We start from the raw sequence: 22,662 nt of genomic DNA on the forward strand, positions 1-22,662 counted from the left end.
CTGGCTAGATAATGGAGTATGGCAGACGTCTATTGTTTTGTTACAAGGTTCCACGCAGCATGTGGAATTACAGGCTGTTTTACACACTTTAGCTTTATTTCCATCAGAACCACTCAATATTGTTTCTGATTCAGAATGTCATATGTGTTGTACAGCGATTACCAGGATCTTACTTAAAGGAGATAAATGATGAAGATTTATTCAACAAATTTTTGGAATTGCAAACTGTTTTAAATAAAAGAGCTTATCCTTTGTTTATTTGTCACATTGGGTCACACACTGTGCTGCCAGGACCTTTGACAAAGGAAATGCCATGGCTGACTCTTTTACTGTTGGCACAGTGCAATTCCACTCTGCTGTGGCCTCTCATTCCTTTTTTCACCAAAATGCTGCAGCATTGCAAAAGATGTTTAATTTGACAAAAGCACAGGCTAAAGATATAATTCGTTCTTGCCCAGATTGTCAAAGAGTTGCTTCTGCTGCAGTGAGCATATGAGTTAACCCATGTGGTTTACATTCCAATGCTATTTGGCAAAGTGGTGTTACACATGTATCTGCCTTCGGCTTCTTGAAATTTGTGCATGTTTCTATTGATACCTTTTCCTCTTATATTTGTGCTACTGCTCATTCTGGAGAAAAGGCATGTGATGTTCAACGACATTAGTCATGACGCTTTGCAATTATGGGGGTTCCTCAAACCATTAAAACTGACAACGGTCCAGTGTATGTAGCTAAATCTACTCAATTATTTTTGCAACAGTGGCAGGTGTCCCATGTGACAGGAATTCCACATTCACCTACTGGACAAGCAATAATTGAGCCTGCGCATCATGCCTTATAGTCCATGTTACATAAAACAAAAAGGGGGAATATGCCACCACAAGAACAGCTAGATAATGCTGCTTACTTTGAATTTTTGAAATCGCTCACCAGACTTAATGGCCAGCACAGCGACAGATCGGCATTTTAAAACTCCTGATTCTATTTCACACAGACCTAAAGTACTGTATAAGGATCCTTTTAGAGGACCTGGTTGGAATGGACCTATGGAACTAATCACTTGGGGGCGAGGCTATGCTTGTGTTCTTCTTCCCCCAGGAACCAAGTGGATTCCAGCTAAACACGTGAAGCCATATCATGAGCTGGCGAAACCACTCAGACAACCCAATCCCGCAGATGAAGACTCTGTAAGATAACCACGTAGCAGCTAAATTAGATAGCCCAGCAAGATACAGCTCTAAGCAGTTATAAAGCATTCATCAGAATTGTACTTAAGCCTAAGGCCAACATGACTATAGACAGTAGATACTATACAGTAGGTATCGTACAACAGATGCATTTCTTGTCTTTAAATATTCAAATAAACACTTTATCTACAGGTTTGCATGCAAACACAGAAAGACCAGACAGCCAAAAAACCAATGTTATTCATTTAGCAATTATGAAAAAAGAATTAATCTTTTTTTATAACAAAATATCCCATCTAGATATCCCATGGCTGTATCTGTTCTGCTGCATGTAGACCTTTTTAGGGCACTCCTCTGTAAAATGTTACTGGAAAATCCACCCATATCAATTCACAGTGATCATATTTATATATATAATACATACACCGAAGCATATATTAACATGCAGTAATAATTGGATCCAAATAGCATTTCACTTGTCTCGCGATCTCCTTTAAAAGCCAACTGCCTTGCACATTTTTCCTCTTTTCTCTCACACAGGACCTTTATACCCATCTCTGCTATCACTCATCAGACATACTCCCAGGGACATAAAGCAGCAGAATAATTTAATGCCTTTGATCTATATGGTGCTCCTGTAGCAGTGCTCAGCTAACTAAAAATCTCATTCAAATACATCATTGCGTCTCTAATGTCAGATTATTTTAGGCCATCAAAGTCTACAACTATCTATAATTGTTCAGTTAGTCCACCAACATATTCATTTTCTGGAATGAGGGAGTAGTGAGGGGGGAGAATGAGACTTTGTGTTGCATCAATGATAAAGAGGATTGCTGTTTCAGCTTGAACGGATTCCATAAAAGTTTTATGTTTCCAAGTCTACTAATGGAGTAAGAGTATCATCACTCCTGTCTGCTGGTAAAAATAAGGAAAAGCTACCACAATCACTTAGTTGAATTCAAAGCACACTGCCAGGGTGATCCCCTAAGGCTGCTTTCTGAAGCTGGAAATAAATGATTTTTCTTCTTTGTTTGCTATGCCAAGAAAAGATAATGCAGCACATCCAGTTAACATTTGTCCCTGAAGCACATTATCCCTCCAGGAGTAATATGTGGGAGTAGCAATGACATAGTGTTTCAAATTAATCAGGAATAGGATTAATCATGCAAGAAATAGAAGTTAAAATGTAATATTTAAAAATAAAGTTAGAGCAGTAGCAAAGTATAATTAAAATATTCTTCCTAGCTACCATTTCTGTTGTCATCTTAAGTTTGATTTTATCAGTTACCTTCCTCTTGTTTTTCATTTCTCAGCCATAATGTGTTACAGTACAAACCTGCCATTTATTAAAGCCTAGTTAGGAATGCGTGAGCTTTTTCCCCATTCCCTCATTTTTTTAGCAAAATGCAATAACTTCAAAGGGATTTTGATCTGCATGTAAGATCTGAATGAATTCAGAGCAGCACATGGGGACAGTGGACTACAGAGTGCCAGGGAGCAGCACTAAGAGAGGGGAAGGTAAGAACTGAACAGTTGGATAAAGGGAGTGTTGTTCCTGGTGAGAATTGACAATGAAAATTAGAGCAGAATTTCAGAGCACACTCAAAATAATGCCATTTGAGTGCCAGCATAAGCACAAGAAATCTGAACGTGATACATAATACAAAATGATAGCAGTGGAAGGACAAGTGGCAAGGTTCACCAAGAACTGTGTGTCATCTGAATCTGGAAGAATAGTCACACTGCAAAATTCATATGTCAATCAATTGGCCAGGATTGCTATAATAGAAAAATGGACTAGCGTGTTTATTCCCTCCTCCTCCTCACATGTTTTAATTTCAATCAAAACCATTTAATTTACTAAACTCAGGTTTCTTGGGGAATTATGCCAGGACCTCTCTAATTCCTCCAGCTGCAATTCCCACTAACTGTAACACAGTAACAAGCAGCATGACATTATTTGAAAAAGATATGTATAATGAACTGCTGGCAGAACAGCAAAGGAAATATTTATTTCATGTGCATATTATGAATCTTCTTGTATTTATTTGCCACAATAAGCACTAACAATGATTGCTCAAAACTTTTCATTTCTACCTGACTGGAAGCTGTTTTCTTACTGGAATCATAGTTTTATTATTTCCTATAAATACAGCGAAAAACTAAGGTATATATAATAATGAGTCTAGGCTGATTGGCTGTATTAAATTGGCTATATTAAATTCAAGCACAGTAATCATCTGTCCTTATTTTGCCATGCTCCAACCTTACTCCTATGGAAACAACAGAGACTAATATTTTATTTCTGCATGATCATGCTGAAGCAGGATGCAACTGCTTCCCTGGAATCACATTTTCTCTTTCCACCCATTTGTTCTTCAGAACATGCTGTCTTCCTGTTTTATCCACCCAGCACTGACAAAGGCACTGACAAACTGGGGTGAATCTAGCAGAGGGCCACCAAGACTGTTAGGGGCCTGGAGCAATTGAGGTACATGGAGACGGCTGAAGGACCCAGGTTTGTACAGACTGAAGAAGGGAAGGCTAGGGGTAGCTAAATGCAGTTTTCAATTACCTAAAGGGGTGAGGGTTTATACAGAAGTCACAGTCAGTCTCAGGGGGACGCAGCAAGCAGCAACAGACACAATCTGCAAACAAACAAAATTCTGATTATTTAGGTGGAAAAAATTATACACCGTAAGAGCAATCAAACCCTGGAACAGAGGTCTAGAGAGATTATGGAATCTCCATCCCTGGAAACACTCAAAATTCAGTTTTAAAAGATCCTGAGCAACTTGAAGCAACAAAGTTGTCCCTGCTCTGAGCAGGGAGTTGGACCAGACGACATCCAGAGGTCCGTTCCAAACTCTATTTTCTATTGTAACTCCATAAAGACTTAACATCAAGACTCAGAAAAGTGAAATATACATCTCCTTGGCTAATGGGATAAGACAAAAGTTGAAATTTTGAGCAATAGCTCAAACACTTTTACTGGTTCCTCAAAAAAGTTTTGTTAATTCATGACAGACACACGTATCCAGACTCTAATGCTGCATCTTGTATTGTCAAGAGTTTAAGCTGTTCTGAAACAGCTTTCACTAGGCCAGTGGTCTCCAAAGCAGGGTGCACACACCCTAGAGGCTGTGCAAGAGTATCCAATGAGGTGTGAGGAGAAAATATTAGAAGTTCTATTTATATTTTATCTCAAAAAATAAGAACGAAATTAAGTTTTACTAATACTTAATATACAGCTTAACACTGGCACCCTCACTCAGTTCACGTATCAGACAGTCACATGTTACTTACAGTATATGAGGTGTCCTGAGGGAAGAGTGGGTGTTCCACAGCACGGAGGGCTCCACAGTAGCATCCACTTTCACTCATGCTTGTTAACTCACTTTCAGCCTATTGTGACATATTGCAGTTTATGTATGCCCGTTTAAGTGGATTTAGAGTTTATACTATCTAGTTTTAACTAAACAAACCCTCACAAGATGGACAAGTGGCTTAAAAAGATTCTTGCAAAGAAACCATGGATTGAAGATAATGCTAATTATGCAAGTACAAGCCAACAACAAGAAAATGGCAGAACTAACAGTTCTCTTACTCCTGGTATGAGCTCTTCATCAGCCACATTATGAGGTAAAAAACAATGATGAGCTAATCAGATCTGACAAGAAGTTGGCCAAAAAAATTCAAAATTGTCAAGACAACTATTTGAAATATGGATTTACTTCCACTGCCATTAACAATGAACCTTGCTCTAAATGTATATTGTGCCTTGAGATATATATGTGCCAATGATAGTATGAAGCCGTCACAATTAGGAAGACCTTTAGGCATCCAGAACATGAAGACAAGCCTCTACCATTTTTTGAGATGTTTAAAGTCATGCAATACTTCAACCAGTACTTTACAGAATTTCACTAAACTTAACAATAAATGTTTAGAAGCCTCTTTCAAGGTTTGTTACCCAATAGCAAAAAACCAGAAAGCCACATACCATTGGTGAAACAACCTGTTATTCCTGCCGCAGTAAAAATGGCTGAAGTAATACACACAAACAATATGGTGAGGAACTAAAATGCATTCTTTTGCCAGCAAATACTGTTGTAACACACAGAGAAAAAACTGCTGAAGATTTGAAGAAACAAGAATTAGAACAAGTTACACAATGTGGCATGTTTGCTATACAACTGATTGAAAGTACAGATTATTTTAACGTCTCAGTTTACGCTATTTGCTAGATTCTGTTTCAATAATGAAATACATGAACTACTACTTTTTTTTTTGAGTCACTGAAGGAAAGATGTACGAGAGAAGATATATTCTCAACAATAAATGACTTTAATAAAAACAATGTTTTATGGAAAAAATTGTGTAAGTGTAACCACTGACAGAGCAGCTGCTTTGACTAGAATAAAAAATGGATTATGTGGTAAGGTTACAGATAAGATAATACCACAGGTAAGATAGTACCACACATGAAATTTATTCACTGTATTCTTCATAGGAAAGTTATTGGAGTAAACAAATTGGGGCCAGAAGTGCAGAAAGTGCTACAGCATGTCATGGTTAATTTTACAAAAACGAGACCTTTTAGTAGTACAATTGTCACAATACTTTGTAATGAGATGGAGAGTGGCCATGAAAATCTTTTGTGCCACACAGATGTCAGCTGGTTATCTTGTGGCAAAGTGCTTAAAAGAGTTGTCAAACTTAAAGATGTTACACATTTTTGTTTTACAAAAAAACAAGTGTTCGAAATTTGCTGACCTTTTCTGTGTGATCAGTGTTATGCTACCTAGAAGATAGTTTTGAAAAAAGAAACACAATCTGTCCACCTTCAAGGTAAAGGTGATGTTTTAAGAATTAGTGAGAAAGTAACTGTTTTTCAAAAGAAACTCATGCTGTCAAGAGAGCACTTTGAAAACAGATATTTGGACAACATTTTCAACAACAAAATCACATAAAGCATGTCACCTATAAAAACTCTCTTATCTGTACACTTGAACTTGGAAACAGAATTTTCTACCCTGTTCAAAATCTTCCAAGCAAATAGTTTCAGTGGGTTTTTAACCCCTTGATTAGAAATATAAAAAAGCAACCCCTTCCAACTGGTTTGTGAGAACAACTGATTCACATCAGGGAAGGTGGAAATTTACTAGGCAAACTTCAACAAAAACCTTTGCATAATAGGTGGATGGGATTCAAAAAATTAGTATTATGATTTAGTAAGTGTGGCCAAAGATGCACTTCTTCCATTTTGCTCTATGTATCTGTGAGGTATCTTTTTCAGCTATCACAGCCATTAAAATCAAGTATTAAAAATAAACTGAACTTAGAACCAGACCTTTCAATAACTGCATCACAAAGTGTTAAATCAAGATTTTAAAAAATAATGAAGCATATTCAATCACATTGCTCTTACTAAAAATGTCATTTACATTATAACAATTTTATTTTGTTAATAATTTTTATTAATGGCATTTACTAACTTTTTCACTCCCATAAAAATATTAGTTAATAAAAAATGATTATATTAAAATAAATATAATAAAATAATAACGTTATTTTAAAATATTGTTTATTTCATCTTTAGCTCATCCTTTCTTAATTTCTGTTTTTTGTGTATGTTTTATAATGTGCATAATAGTACAGTGGTACAAGTATATAATTTATAAATAAAAAACATACATTGGGGGTGCATGCTCAAAAACTTTTTTGCTGATGGGGTGAACGATCAAAAGGTTTGGAGACCACTGCACTAAGCAATCACACAATCAATGTGATTCACTCAATCTGACTGCACCTTAAAGCAAGTTCATCATTCATTTAAAGTAAAGGAAAAACATAAAATTCCATTTCACAGAATATTCAGCACTGTATACTGGACTGCAAATATATTAAGATTCAAGAGAGAAGCTAGAAACTCTAAATAAAGCTTGAGTTACGTGAAGGCATCCAAAAGATTTTTGTGGATTTAGTAAATTATTCTTCATGCATATTGCAAAATTTAGGACACCAAAAATCCCACTAAAAATCTGGGCAGCTTAGTTATTCAGATAAATCCTCACACCAGCAGGTGGTCAAAAAATCCAAAGCATGCTTCATTTTCAAGGAGGCACAGCTTAATGTCAAGAATTTTTAAGTATGGGCTAACTGTGCCCTTTTGTATAAACATTCCAATTAGTTAGGCCTGTTAAATGAAAGGCATGGCAGATTGCTCCAAAAAGTTTCTAAGGCACTATTTAATGCCAAACTTGCAAACATTTAGCAAGACAAACTCCAGGAGCAAATACAGCTGAAGCTGTAAAAGTGGAGCTGCAAGAGACAGCAAAATCCCCTGAGTTACTCTGCTGTATTATTTGAATTGAAATCATCAGTTAATTATGAAAGCAATTACACCACAGACCTACTTGCTTGAATTGAACTACAGTTTACAGTAAGTCACATTAGAGTTATAATCCCACCTTTACAAACAGCTTCCATTAAAAACTGAACAAAATCCAAAACTGTATTTATTTTCTAATAAAGAAAAATAGCTATGAATATAAACCTTTATAGATTGGGGAAGAAGAGAGACATAGGTCTTTAAAAATTAATTACTTGGTTATTGAAGTCAGTGGAAATAGTTTTCATGTTCATTGAATATTTTAAGCATTAAAAAACATTTTAGAAACTTAAAATTTTTGCCTTCTCTATGAAATTTCCATTCTGGTCAATCAAGATGTTTTAATTATGTTAAATTAAAATAATTTAATACTATTACAATTTATGTTGTTTTGTAGTTTGGTTTCTTCTCTCCCACATACCAAAAAGACTATGAGGTGCAGAGAGTTAAAAAAAAAAACAGTAAAAATTTGAAAGGGTGGTTTTAAGTGCCTTTCATTGCCCATTTTCACCTCTGATCCTTTTTTTTCTTTTAAAAAAAATTTAAAAAGTTATCCTTGCAAAAACCACGTAATACCCAGCTTCTAAACTTAATTACTACAATTATTATGAAATACAGTCTTGCAATGTCCCTACAGCATGTTTTATACTAGACAGAATAAAATAGTGTAAGGCTCTAACAACGTATTTTAAGTGAATTGTTGTTCCAGAATTTCCTTGCATCCCTGACAGAACAGTACCTCATCTATACACATTTTTCAGAAACTTCTGAACAACTTTTTAAACTGCTTTAAAAACATCAAATGAACAGAGTTAGGTCCTCCATGTAAAAATTATATTGGATATCATCTTATTTTGCATAATTGCCTTTTTTATTCAACTCTCTTTAGATTTGATTTCAGTAATCACTACCCACCCCCACTTTCTATTTCCAGCTCCAGTAATCTGGTAGAAATCTCACATGCAAGAACCTAGAATCATTATTTAGCATACACAGTCAAATCTCAAGAGCAATTGCAAAGTATTAATAATAGCAAAAGTATAAAAACCCAGCTCTTGAATACCAGGCTATTCAATGATTTGGAGACCTCCACAGTGAGAATTTTTATTGTATAGATTTTCAGGGGCACCTACTGGTATTTTGTACTCCTAGAGCTATGGTGAGTTTGTGACTTCTGCTTCTCTAAGTGTTTACCTACCCTATACAGGAATCAATCTCAACATCCTCCCAAAAGAAAATGATCTTCTGTTACTTTCATGAATTATAAAGTATAGAACTAATTTAAGGTCTATCAATATCAAACACTTCTGGTATCAAACTACACACACAAATCCCTTAACTATAAACACAGGTCCCTTAACTCAAGAAAGTCCTTAGCTGAGCCTTTGATTGCTTGGTGTTTGAGGAAAATAAAATTATATTTATCCTAGATTTTTTTTGCTTATTTCTGATAGTTCTAAAGCCAAATCTAGGAAATCTTAATGCACATTAATCCCATTGCAAATAGAGAGGATACTTTCTTGACTAAAAATTATTCCTGAATGAAATTTGATTAAATAGCACCCAGGGATCAGAAATGTGTTGAAGCAAATTCCTCTTTACCAGAATTTGTATTTACACATACTTGTTTGCAATATTTGCCAAAATCTAATTTGAAGCACCCGCAAACACTTAACTTTTCCCAACAGCTGGAAAAAAGTTTGATACAAACAGGCAGTCTGAGAAATATGGTTTTTCTTCAGTTGAAGTTTTAAGGTGAAATCTTAGGACCATTAGAAAAAATGTTAGCAGAAGTTTTAACAGCAAGTTCTTTTAACATCCTAAGTACCAAGTCTCTCGCTCCAAATGCTAAAGCTTGCATTAGGTTCTAGGTTCATGGATATTTAAGTGAATACATCAAAAACAGAATAGGGTGTGAAGTGGGAGGGTTATGATTATGTTTAAGACTACCCAGCTTTACACACATTACTGAGACATGGATTTTAGCAGAAACAAGTGCAAGAACTGTACAAATCATTTCTTTTTCAGCTTAAAGTAAAAAATGAAACAAAGACTATGAAAAATTCATTTCAAGCTAACTGACCTGAAAAAAGTCTATTTTCAGTGAGATGAAAAGTTTTCATTCAGGTCACCTTACTTTTTGTATTTGAGCAGCCGGTTATCTGTAACTGAATTTAGTTCAATTTCTAATTAGTGTCTTCAAATAAGCAGCCAAATGTTTTATTTTATTTTGAGAAGTTTGAATCAAAAGCGCAGACCTAACAGAAACTTATTCTTTGAGGGCGATAGGGGAGTGGACTCTTTCTGGTTTTGCTTTTCCGAACAGTAAATCTTCACCCAGTTCCAATTGAATTAACGAATATTTATCATTGACATAACACTGCATCTTTGTGCACTCAGCCCAACCAAGTGCTTCTCTTGCAGAAATCAGATCTCTTTATCACATTTCAATTTGTGTAACCAAAAACTTATCACAATCGTATCTGAAAAGTCACACTCAAAAAGCTACCTTGTAGTTATCTACAAAACAGGACTGACAAAAATTCGGTAATTACCTGAAAATAAATATGCTCTATTTAAAAAAAAAAGCTTTCAGAATAAGAAAAAGTGATCTGAATTTTGTAACAGCTGTCATCAGCTAAAAGACTTCAGTACCAATTGGTCACTTCAATGTGCTCTTACTAGCATGCAGCATGTAGAAATATAATAAGCAAGCAATAAAGATACTTGAGAGAAACTCTCCTGATTCCAGCTGGATCAAAATAATAAGCAGGCAGCAACTTAAAATAAGCTATAAACTTTTCCAATAATAGAAATAAGCACATACAAAAGAAAAAGATTATCCAGTCTTGATCAACTAACACAATACAGACTCCTGTTTGCACTACATCCTAATTAGTATTGTTATTACAAATTTTATTTTGAGAATTTATCTTTAAAAGAGATGAAGAATCTTTAGATTTAAGATCCTTCATTTTCCTCAACACTTGGCCATGGAATTCATATCAGAATCCTCTCAGAGTTTGTTGGGGAAGAAATCCAGCGTAAACCGAATTCCAAACAGTAAAACAAAACCCTTCTTTCCTTTGCCCCCCCAAAAAAGGAATGAATCTGTAAAATGTTTCTTTTTTTTTCCTAATATCTGCATTTCTAGAACTAATTACTGTTCACAGACACATCGTAATCGGCTTGTTCAGACTTATTAATGATGTCATGACTAATTACAATGCTTAATAGGCCATCTCAGGTAGAATTCCAAGAATACATCCACAAAATTATGTTTAATGTGTGAAAGGGGAAATGTTAATGGAGAGATGAAGACAAACCATGTATCAAAAATCAAGAATGAAGACAGGTAATTCAAAAAAAAGAAATATGTATCTGAAGAGAGAACAGATGTTGCCAGCTGACTCCTGACTCATATGGCAAAGCTGCCCTTTCATTAGTAATTACAACCCTTTCGTTTATCAGATGCTTATTCAGATGAAGAACTGGATTTGTGCTTTTTGTATGTTTTTTAAAAAATCCAGTCATCATTCAGACGGTCAAAAGTGGCTGCCTAGTTCAAATGAATCCATTTGGATCCACTTTTAAAGACCACAGAGAACATTTTTTTTTCACCATTTTTTTCACCCAAGTTAATGGAAAAGAAGCTGTCGTGGTTTAACCCCTGCCAGCAACTAAGCATCACGCAGCCACTCACTCACTTCCCCCCCCACCCAGTGGGATGGGGGAGAAAATCGGGAAAAGAAGTAAAACTCGTGGGTTGAGATAAGAACGGTTTAATAGAACAGAAAAGAAGAAACTAATAATGATAATGATAACACTAATAAAATTACAACAGCAATAATAAAAGGATTGGAATGTACAAATGATGCACAATGCAATTGCTCACCACCCGCCGATCGACACCCAGTTAGTCCCCGAGTGGCGATCACCTGCCCCCACTCCCCCCAGTTTATATACTAGATGTGACATCCCATGGTATGGAATACCCCTTTGGCCAGTTTGGGTCAGCTGCCCTGGCTGTGTCCCCTGCCAACTTCTTGTGCCCCTCCAGCTTTCTTGCTGGCTGGGCATGAGAAGCTGAAAAATCCTTGACTTTAGTCTAAACACTACTTAGCAACAACTGAAAACATCAGTGTTATCAACATTCTTCCCATACTGAACTCAAAACATAGCACCGTACCAGCTACTAGGAAGATAATTAACTCTATCCCAGCTGAAACCAGGACAATTCTGCAGGAAATTCTGTGGAAAGTTTCTCAGATTAGTAGACATACACACTGACCCCAGAACAGCCCTCTTTCAGGAACTTATGGGAGAAGCCTCATTTAAAACTTGTGTATTCCCTCATTTAGAATATGAACTTCAGTATTTCATATGGCAGACAACTGCTCAGTGAGATTATTGCTTGTTGCCTTGTGTCTGTCTCTCACTTTGTCTTTAGCCTGAGATTAAGTAAACCAGGCAAATCAGCATATTCTGAGAGCATGTGCATTTCTTCATGTATGCACGTCTGTTCACCAGTGCTCCTGACATCTCTGAATGTATCATAGTGGTTACATTCTTAGAAGGTTTACTAAACGCTGCAATATGAACCCAACTCATGTTATACATCAGAGAATGGATTATGAACATCCCAACCATAAGAAAAACTTTAATCAGCATTTGCTGATTTGCCTTTTTAGATAAGAGAGTCCAACCATGAATTGGAAACCAAGTCTTATTACTCCCACTGCTTTCATAATTAATTGCTTGTGAAAAAGTTAATAAGGTTTACTTTTTGAATGTAGCACAGAAATGTCAGAACACTAATATAGTCTAAGAAATGGAAAATGCATTTTACAAACAATTCTGCTGGTGATTTAGCCATAGTGTTTATTGTTAGCACATTTAAACTTCCTTTACTAGAAATGGCAAATTAGAAACTATTCATGTCCAAGGTGGTTTTTAATCATTAAAAAACCCAACATAGTTTAAAAGGAATCACTAAACCTTTGGATAAGTAATAGAAATAAGCAAAGCTCAAATAATCCATGGGTCTTTAATGAGAGAATTCAGAGCATCAAGGAAAAAATAAACAATCAAAAGAGCCAAGAAAGATAGTCAACTTTCGCTCTAATTTTCTTTTTCTAAATTTTTAATTGGAAGCCACTTTTCCATATTGAACATTCAGTATTCAAACATTACTTTCAAAAATATCTGTAATTTCAATGAGGAAAGCTACAGTTCTGGTCAAAACCATTTAAGATATCCAAAGGAGAGAAAGTGACTTAACGAATGCAACAAAAATTTTTAAAATAAAGTTTCATGAAATCTCGGCCTTCTCCCATTTCCAATTTATGCACCATAGACTGAAGATGACAATCAGTATGCAGTTTGATATAAGCAGCCTCATTAATTTACCATTAATTTTCTTTTTCAGTAATCATGAATTAAAATAATCTTTCTGATTAAGAGAATCTCCTTGTACATCATCTACAGTTTTTTATACTGTACAATTTCAGTGGTAAGACTGCACAGTGCTGTCCAATGATGTAGGACCCAGAACTACCAAACCATTCTTGCATGACGTCTCTCAATATACCACTCAAATTACATATTCTCAATAAATCATTTTTATGCTACCTGCAGTTTTAGAGTCAGACATCTTAATACACAGGAGCTTTAAAAAGTTACCTACTTCTGAAATGCTACCATTTTGTGAGGTGTCTCATGTCATCCTATGGTTTGATCAACTTCACACCAGCTTTAGCACGAACTGAATAAGGCTTTACATCTAATTGTACTCATGTTCTCTGAGTACATGATAGGATTTTATTTTTAGTTTTAGAATGCTTGAAACATAAAAATTATTTGATAGCTTCAGCCTTCAAGTTTAGTCAAACTACACTTAAATGTAAACAAAACTCTCGGGTTTAGATTTTACTGGAACTCACTCTCTTTCATCAGAAAAGCTAAAACTAAGGCAATGCTGCTGTTTGACTACAGGACCAGTTTACATATAAATAGTCTTGACAGCTTCTAGCAGAGGTGACATTGCCACAAGAACTGTGTCATGCTCTTCACATTGTACCTGCACAATTTTCTTGGCATATGATCACTTCACAGCAGCAGTGTGAGAAATCTGAGAGCACTTTGGTTTAAATCTGCTGTTTCTGCCATTGGCTTCTACATCAGGATGGTTCATTTCTTCCTATGCACACTAACACAGCTGTATTTTATATGCAATGTAAGCAACAATTGTGATGAATGTAAGAAAAAAAAGAAGATTTTACCATTATTTATTTGAATTTTGAAAGAAACTAACTCAAATAGAAAGCAATTTTAATTGCAACAGAACCTGCCCTGTTTCATCATTAAGTCTTAATTTTATATTATTTTTATTTTCCATGTTTGCAGAGTACATTTATTCATTAAAGCAAAAAGTGTGCAAACTGAAGATAATATTCTTGTCCCTCCATCTCATTTGATTTCTTTTTAGAACAGGAGGCAAATGCTATCACAAAAACAGTTCTTATCATAGCTGATTAGTGTTGAAATGAGTTAAAGATGGGTCAATGGGTCTAAACAGTACAAATAAAAGCAGACTCAATCTTCAACATTTTAACCTGCTTAATTCTGCAAATAGCCACAAATAAATTACTTGATAGCGCTATTTACCAAAAACATAGAACTTTACCAAATCTACCCCTCCCCACCGTCACAGCTCCATTCAAGGATATACATATGTTTATTATTAATTTTTCTATATCCAAAGCATGTTTTAGACATGGATTGACTAATCTGAGCTGATTGAAAATCAAGCATGTGAAAACAGACATTAAGTGCAGCACAAAACAGTAGCACAGGCTGATACAAGTTGTAATAAACCAAAGAAGGTAAAATTACAAGTTTTCAAAAATAGGCATTGTATCAATCCCTTAAGACAAAATTTTGTTTAAAGTATACTCTAAAATACATCTGGAATATTCTGTCAATAATACTTTGGGTTTACTTCTGTATATGCCATGACCTAGAAACTCTTTTAAACCTAATAAGTGCACTTGTAGCCACCTATAATGTTCTCAAAAATAAGCTACACCATATATAATTCTTTGCAGCAGAGGAGTAATAGTAATTTTTGTTGCTTTATTTGTTGGTACTGTGGCATTTTGATTAATGCAAATTGCCCCATAGCTGAAGTATATTGATAGAAATGTTTCTTAATGACTTAATGCTCTTGTAACAGTGCATGTTCAATAATACTTAATTCTCATCTTTCATAAACTCCCAGGGATTATAAAGGGATTAGTGGAAGATTCATTTAGGCATCCTGAGTCTCTTTAATGAGAAGGAAAAAACACCAAAAATACAAAAAAATACAGCAGCCTTTCTTTAAGCCCCCTGTATTTAATATCTGTTTAAAGACAACCAGTTATAAACACATCATGCCTGGTCTTCTTCACTTTAAGGGATTAATATAATACAATGTAACAACTGACAAAATTTTAGATTACCATCTCTGTAGCCACTGTTGGCAAAAGTGGTATTTTTTGCTTAGGAACCAAAATCGCTATTTATAAAACCTCAAATGAGAAAGTTCATGTTCTAACAGCAAATCCATACTCACAGATATATGGCAAGGACACTGAAGATGAGCATTTAGATCTTACAGTAGCATAAATGTTAATTAACATTTTGATCAGTTCAGGACTACAAAGATACTTAGAACTTCCAGTTCCAAAAGATTCTCTAGTAATAGTGGTATAAATCCAAACAATTTATTAGTTGTATGCAGTAAAACTGGATTCACACCCATTTAAGAAACCAAAACATAGGCTAGATTTGAACAGAAATATCAAGGAAATTAATTTAAATACATGGAGTCACACTTACAAGGACTTCCTCTCTCATTTAGTTTCTTCAACATTTTTTTTTAATCAGGGGTTTGTGTGGCCAGTTCTTCTCTCCACTTGGTTCACTTATTTATTCTAGAACAAAATAAAATGAGAGACACTATATCAAGGGGTTAAACAGTACATGAAGAATAAAACAAACCAAAACATAAATAACAGAAGGTGGATACTGAAAACTACAGCTGAATAGAGAGTAGTATATTTGTTATAACCCTTTTTAACACATGGTAAGTTGCTTAAACTTACCAACCAGAGAAGAATTAAGCAATGACAGTGTTACTCAGTGTATGTTGTGTATTTTCAAAATGAGCATGAAGAATCTCATATGGCATAGACTGTCAGCCCTGACACTCATTTGTTTGCTTAAGTGCAGTCAGTTCACTCATGCAATAGCACTGCCTTGGAAAAGCAGCACAGTAGATCGCTACTTATTCCAAAATGTAGTCTTATAGACAAATCCTTTGGAAGAGGAATGATCTCTTCCCTCGGGTCCTGAAAAGTACTCTTCACTGTACAAGTGATTCTTCTCTAAACATGGAGAGTTCCGTGTCCCCCTGCTGGGGGCTGAGTTAAGCCTGCACATGTAGCATGAACTTCCCAACATCCACCAGCATAGTACCAGTCTCACAGGACCCCTTCCAGCACCCTAATCAATTCTTCTCTCAGCTTCCAAAGAGAAGCTATTCTAAAAAGAAACTAACACACTTCTCCCTCAAAAATCCAGATAAAAACTCCCATTCCACTTTAAAATTGTCTCCAGGGTACATTTAGTTTTCCCACCTTCTGAAACATAACACATTCTTCAGTGGACAATTAACAGAATTCACATATTCACCCCTATCCATAAGCATGATCACGATGCCCAGATATCTTCTGAGTTTTCCATTAAAAATTAAAAAAATCCTGCTAGTAGATTACACCTCAGCTGAAAAAGTTAAAATAATACTTTTATATTGATACTGAAGGGTAAGTGTCCATAGGAACAGCTACAACATAAATTAGGGCCTATGAATAGGTGCATTGTACTTTCAGAAGACTTTATAAGTATCTCTTGACTTTTTCATTGTTTGAATAAATGACTACAAGACAAGGACTTTTGAGAGGTTGCTGATTAAAGTGCCCTTTATTGTTAAAAGCATAATTAAGTAATACTTGAATTTATAAATCTCTTCAGGGAGTCCACACTCCTAAAGAAATTAGAAAATGGCACAGCCAGAAAGTCATCTAGTTAATAATACCTTTTAATTATCACAGCTAGCCTGTGTGGCATTCACATTTGCAAGGTTTCTTTTTCTTTAAAGAAATTAAAGTGCAGATCAAGTCACAAAACTCTCCTCTAATGCATTGTCCAAAGTCTATTAAACAAAATATAATTTAGAAACAGCATGGAGTTATAAATAGCCTGCTGTTTGGAATAGCCTGTCAGTCTGTTCCCAATTATATATGTTTAGCTAACAGCTCTCTAATTAGCACTCACTTCTGACTACACAGCTCCTAAAATGTTTACATTGGAAGTCACAAATTACTGTCTAATTATGTTGGCTACATTATTTTGCATAAAACATAAATAAAATATCTGCCCATGCTATATAAACAAAATGTGCTGTCATCACTGCATGACTGTAAGATATACCACTGATATTCCAAGCCTTAGAGAAAAGAGCTTTTAATTAAAACACTTTAAAAGCACAATAGCAACTTTACTGCATCAAGTAAGATCACATTTATTAAGAGAGTGCATCACTTCTGAAATGTATTTTACTTGGAAAACCAAAGTAGAGTGAACAACTTCCTTAAATCTGCTGAACTTCTTTCAAATGTGCATGTTGTCATATTTCCATCTATAGTCCTTGGGAATTTTGCATGAAGGATTGCTGCTCAGCAGTGAGAGGTGAGACGGAGATGAAAAATGAGGTGAAGGCTAGCAAACAAGCAGGACAGAGGTAGAGTGAGACACATCAGGGTTGTGGGCTAAGTGATTTAGAACCCAGAAAAACCAACATTCTTGTAAAGAGCCCTTTCAAGTTGTCCTAGTTTCAGCTGGGATAGAGTTAACTGTCTTCCTAGTAGCTGGTACAGTGCTATGTTTTGAGTTCAGTATGTGAAGAAGTATGTATATTATCTCAACCCGTGGGTTTTGCTTCTTTTTCCCGATTTTCTCCCCCATCCCGCTTGGGAGCGGGGGTGGGGGGGGAAGTGAGTGGCTGCGTGGTGCTTAGTTGCTGGCTGGGGTTAAACCACGACACAAGTCACTGAAACTTGAAACAAAACTGAAGACAGCCTAACTTGTATCAGATGCTGCAACTTCTCCATTCCTGCGGCTAAACGAGAGCCAATAGATAACTGAATTTTCTTTTCCCTCAACTATAGGTTAAACTCCTAAATCAGAACTGTGGATCAAAAACAAAATTAAATGATCACTGTAAGCCTCCTCTCTTTCAGAAAAGAAGTGGCCAACATCTAAATTAGCGGGATACTTGAAAGAAACAAGCAGTTTTCTCCTTCATACCTGAGCTACTGTAACCTATGCATTAAATATTTTTCTTCCTGAATTATCATGAAGTGGCCTCCAAATTGTCAAATGAAAAGTACCAGCCTCTCTGTGTAATTGTTATATTGGACTAGGATAAAAAACCCCAAATTTTATCTTTAGTTATGCTGCTAATATCCTACACACATAAGTGAAAAGTTGAAATTCACACTAAGGTAACTGAGACCACCTCACTGAATTCAGTACTTGATTTTACACAAAAAAATAACTTCTGATGTAGTCATAATCTTGAATGCCAGAATGGTAATCCAGTTTACAATTCTTTAAAATTTGGTCCACTTCTCATCACAGACTTTTTTCTCATTTCATCCACACTTTACACATTCAATATTATTTTGGCTTACTTTGTAATTCCCATTTACTAGAATTGGACTTTGTGACATTTTTAGACTTCGTATGACCCTTCCTACCATAGCGGCAGATAACTCAACAAGGTATCACATTCATGCAAAGAAGCAGCAACCTAATGTCCAATGAGCACCTCTTATGACCTCTCAACTGTAAGGCAACAACTGAATACTCAATAACTTTATAAAGGATTCCAGAATACATCAGAGAACAAGTCATGTTACCTGCAGAACAAAGAATTCCATACACTCCTAATAAATATTCTTGTAAATAGAAATTAGAGTTCTCTCCTAATTTTTGACATCACATGAAGTTGTAAATGGAAAAAAAGTAAATAATATTACTTGACATTCAATCTTATTTGCACACTATTTGTGTAAAGAAAAATAAAAGAGAAAAAAGGGGTTTTTTCTACTTAGTAAACAATAACCAAAGATGGTTAACAGTGATTTTGAATCAACATTTAAAGAATAATCTTTCAGGATAGTGTGTCCTTTGGTCTTCAGTGATACATTATCTGTTCCATAAATTCCAACTTCACAATTTTTGGTCATATGGGTATGTAGTGAGAAATCCAGCATATTTTATGGGCTTTTTTGGAGCCAACAATGAGGTCACCTTCACTAAACACTATAAAATCCTAAATGGGAAATTGTTGATTAATACTACAGATATGAACTGATTTCTGATGACTAAGCATATAGCAATTGTGCCTTCCCTTGCAGAAGTTTGGGGGGGATGAACAAAAAAACGTGAGACCTCCTATCCTCTTATCAGGATCCAAAAAAAAAAGTGAGAATTAGAAATTTTTTTTTTTTTTTTTCCATGAGGATAAAAACCACAAGAATATATTGCCAACTTATGGCACCATCACTGAAGCCATTTAAGATAAGGCATGGTGTGATTACCACCATGTTGTATTCCACTTGATGGATGGATTTGGATTACAGTAGCTGAAAGGTCAAATCTGCAGTTACAATTCATATGGCAAGCAGAAATTCTTCTTAAGAAAGGCATACAATGTGAAAAGAAGTGAGTAAAAACAGCTGAACAATAATTATTTCAAAACCAATATATCTGAATGAATTTTCAGTCTTTGGAAAAGAGCTGTGTATTTCTTTTTAAGCTTTCAATTTTGTTACTTGAGATGCATAAACATTCTTTACAGTCAGATCTGACACCACTGCTTGTTAACACTTCCTAGAGTAAGATGCTTCTTCAGACAATTTCAGTGATAGAACCTGTCATGGTTTAACCCCAGCCAGCAACTAAGCACCACGCAGCTGCTCACTCACTTCCCCCCCACCCAGTGGGATGGGGGAGAGAATGGGGAAAAAAAAAAAGTAAAACTCGTGGGTTAAGATAAGAACAGTTTAATAGAACAGAAAAGAAGAAACTAATAATGGTAATAATAACAATAATAAAATGACAATAGTAATAATAAAAGGATCAGAATATACAAGTGATGCACAATGCAACTGCTCACCACCCGCCGACCAATGCCCAGTTAGTTCCCGAGCAGCAATCCCCCCCAGGCCAACTGCCCCCAGTTTATATACTGGGCATGACATCACATGGTATAGAATACCCCTTTGGCCAGTTTGGGTCAGCTGCCCTGGCTGTGTCCCCTGCCAACTTCTTGTGCCCCTCCAGCCTTCTTGCTGGCTGGGCACGAGAAGCTGAAAAATCCTTGACTTTAGACTAAACACTACTTAGCAACAACTGAAAACATCAGTGTTATCAACATTCTTCTCATACTGAACCCAAAACATAACACTATACCAGCTACTAGAAAGAAAATTAACTCTATCCCAGCCAAAACCAGGACAGAACCCCAGTAATTTCAGTAAGAGATGCATTACAGAAACATGAAAATCCCATCTCATGTCCTTAGGGGCTGACACCGAAAAGTTAGAAAGCCAGCCAGGTTTGTTGTGCATTTTCTCTAATAATAGTTGACCTCTGCTTGTGAATTATTTTCTCTTTAGAAAAACAAGACAAACACAACATAGCAGTTCCCATTCCTCCAGAGCTCTAAACTATTCTTTTACATATCCTCACATCTCAATACCTTAATTGTTAATTTGTTCCCCCAGCTGACTTGGTTGGTGAGCTCTCCTCACCAGTGCAAACCTACTTACCAGGCTGCAATTTTCAACTTATAGATGATCCTTCATGATATTAAAAATCTACTCCCTAAACACTTCCTTATCACTCAGAAAATTAGCTGTCACACATAATTACATTGATTTAGCTTAACATTCAGAAAAAATGTGCACATTATTAACAGTGAAAGCAAACATATGGTGCAGGTGACCTAGCTTCTGTCTAAGAATGCACATAGTACATTCAGCATTTGATAGGAATGACCTCTACATACAGTTAATTGGCCGACTCAACTACAGTGAGAGACAGAACATTTCCACTGATGGTAAATTTATTATGGAAAAAAAAGAAGTCCCCACACTTTATTTTCCTGTCTTCCAAAGGAGAGAGATTTAGGCAGGTACACAGGAAATTACATGTTCCTGCCATCTCCATCTTTTCCACAAAAAGCCACTACGTTATATTTAGGAGTCGGAGATGCCCATATGAATGCCATCTTTGATATTCAACTTCTAAAACATCCTATGGTCAACCTGTCAGACCAATGTTTCCCTACTACATAGAGTTTTCTGCTCTTCAGAGTTCAACTAGAGTGTGAAGTCCTGTGACTTACCTTATACAGGATGACCACAGCAGTTCCCTTTCATTGTTTTTATTTCTGAATTATTCTGTTTGCTTTATTGATCATTTTCTCCGATTCTTTTCTTAATTCTTGGATAGGATAACACAAGTCCTTGATCAGAAATCACTTCTGCTCTGAGATATTTCCTACTAGAAAATCTGTCAATTCCAACTTCAAAATAAAGGGATTATTTTTACCTATTCTCCCTTTACCCCTCATCAGTCCAAGGCAGTGGGGGGTGGGAGTGGAATGGACACGACAAAAACAAAAAAACACCAAACACAAAACCCCCCCCCCCCCCAAAAAAAAAAACCACCCACATGTTTACAAAGCCACAGAATTTATATTAGATATTAAAAACCTAAAAAATAAAGATACATTGTAACTAATACAGCAGTAAATTTAAACAACATTAATCCTCTTTAAAAAGAATATTGCTGTAGCCATTTTAGAGAACCTTAAATTCCATGAGCAAATCAGAGTGATACAAAAATAGAACACAGAAATTTCAGACTCAGACCTATTAATCCAGGGCACTATCCAACCACCAACGGAAAAAGAAAAAAATGCACTTCCACTTCTTGTTCAACCGTTTCTTAATTACTTTGTGCATGTCACAGAAATCCCATTAGTTGTATCATGCCTCACCTGAAACTCAAAATGCCCAATTGCTCAGTTCAAAGACCACTCAAGATGCTGTGTGAGCTTAGCAGCAAAGGATTTCCCTCAATAATCTATGAGATTAAAGCAAAAGACTATCTCCCTCAGCTACATAACTCAATTCTGTCTACAGAAGCTCAACATTTATTTGCCATACATTCACAAGGACTACTTAGTATCTGTTCAACAGATACTCAACTACAAAACCAGTACTTTCCAGAAACCCAGACTTTTAGTTTTTCTCTACCAAGATGATAAGTCCACGTCTTCATAACATAAATACATTATTAGCATTGCATTTCCTAAAATTGTACTGGAGCTGACAACACATTGGAACTTTAATCCCATGATCTGGCTCATTAATTTTTTTTATTTCCTTCCTGCTTTGCACTTGTGACTGTCAATTCTCCCTGCTCTTGTGACAGGCCTCAGTGACATACAGATGTGCCACATCAAGACAGTGTTAGAACAGCATAGTTATAAAATGAAATGTAAGCAGTTTCTCTGATGGTCCTTCATGAAGGGTGATTACATTTTCATTGAGGTGCATATCTGCAGGGAACAGCATAAAAGAATGATCCTTCTCACAGGCTTTGCACAAAACCTCCAGAGCGTCACAAACAAAGCTTTCAAAGCTGCAGATGTCCTTACACAGACATTCCCAGTGACTCCCTAAAAGATGGTATGGCTAATGCTGTTGCTTTTAAAAGCCTTTTTACCCACCATTATTTTTTCTATGATGAAAAGTTTTGTCAATAAGTGCAAGTGAAATTTGTAGGCTTATATGCAGTTACATTTTAATGAAGAGTCACTCCAATTTGCACTCGTTTATTTTTTTAATGGTAAATATTTTATTTTAGATTAACTGTGAATAATTTTTAATCTCCTTACTA

At 35.7% G+C, this 22,662-nt stretch overlaps 1 long non-coding RNA gene across 1 annotated transcript in view; it reads right to left on the reverse strand.

Annotated features, from left to right (window-relative positions):
* Window positions 1-22,662, reverse strand: part of LOC115346045 — a 145,779-nt gene that overhangs the window by 93,110 nt on the left and 30,007 nt on the right. The window contains exon 5 of the long non-coding RNA XR_003925006.2: window positions 15,463-15,557. This is a non-coding gene — a long non-coding RNA (uncharacterized LOC115346045). The remainder of the gene's footprint in view (window positions 1-15,462; window positions 15,558-22,662) is intronic.

Source organism: Aquila chrysaetos, chromosome 9 (genome assembly GCF_900496995.4).
Source record: "Aquila chrysaetos chrysaetos chromosome 9, bAquChr1.4, whole genome shotgun sequence".
Classification (NCBI taxonomy): Eukaryota; Metazoa; Chordata; class Aves; order Accipitriformes; family Accipitridae; genus Aquila; species Aquila chrysaetos.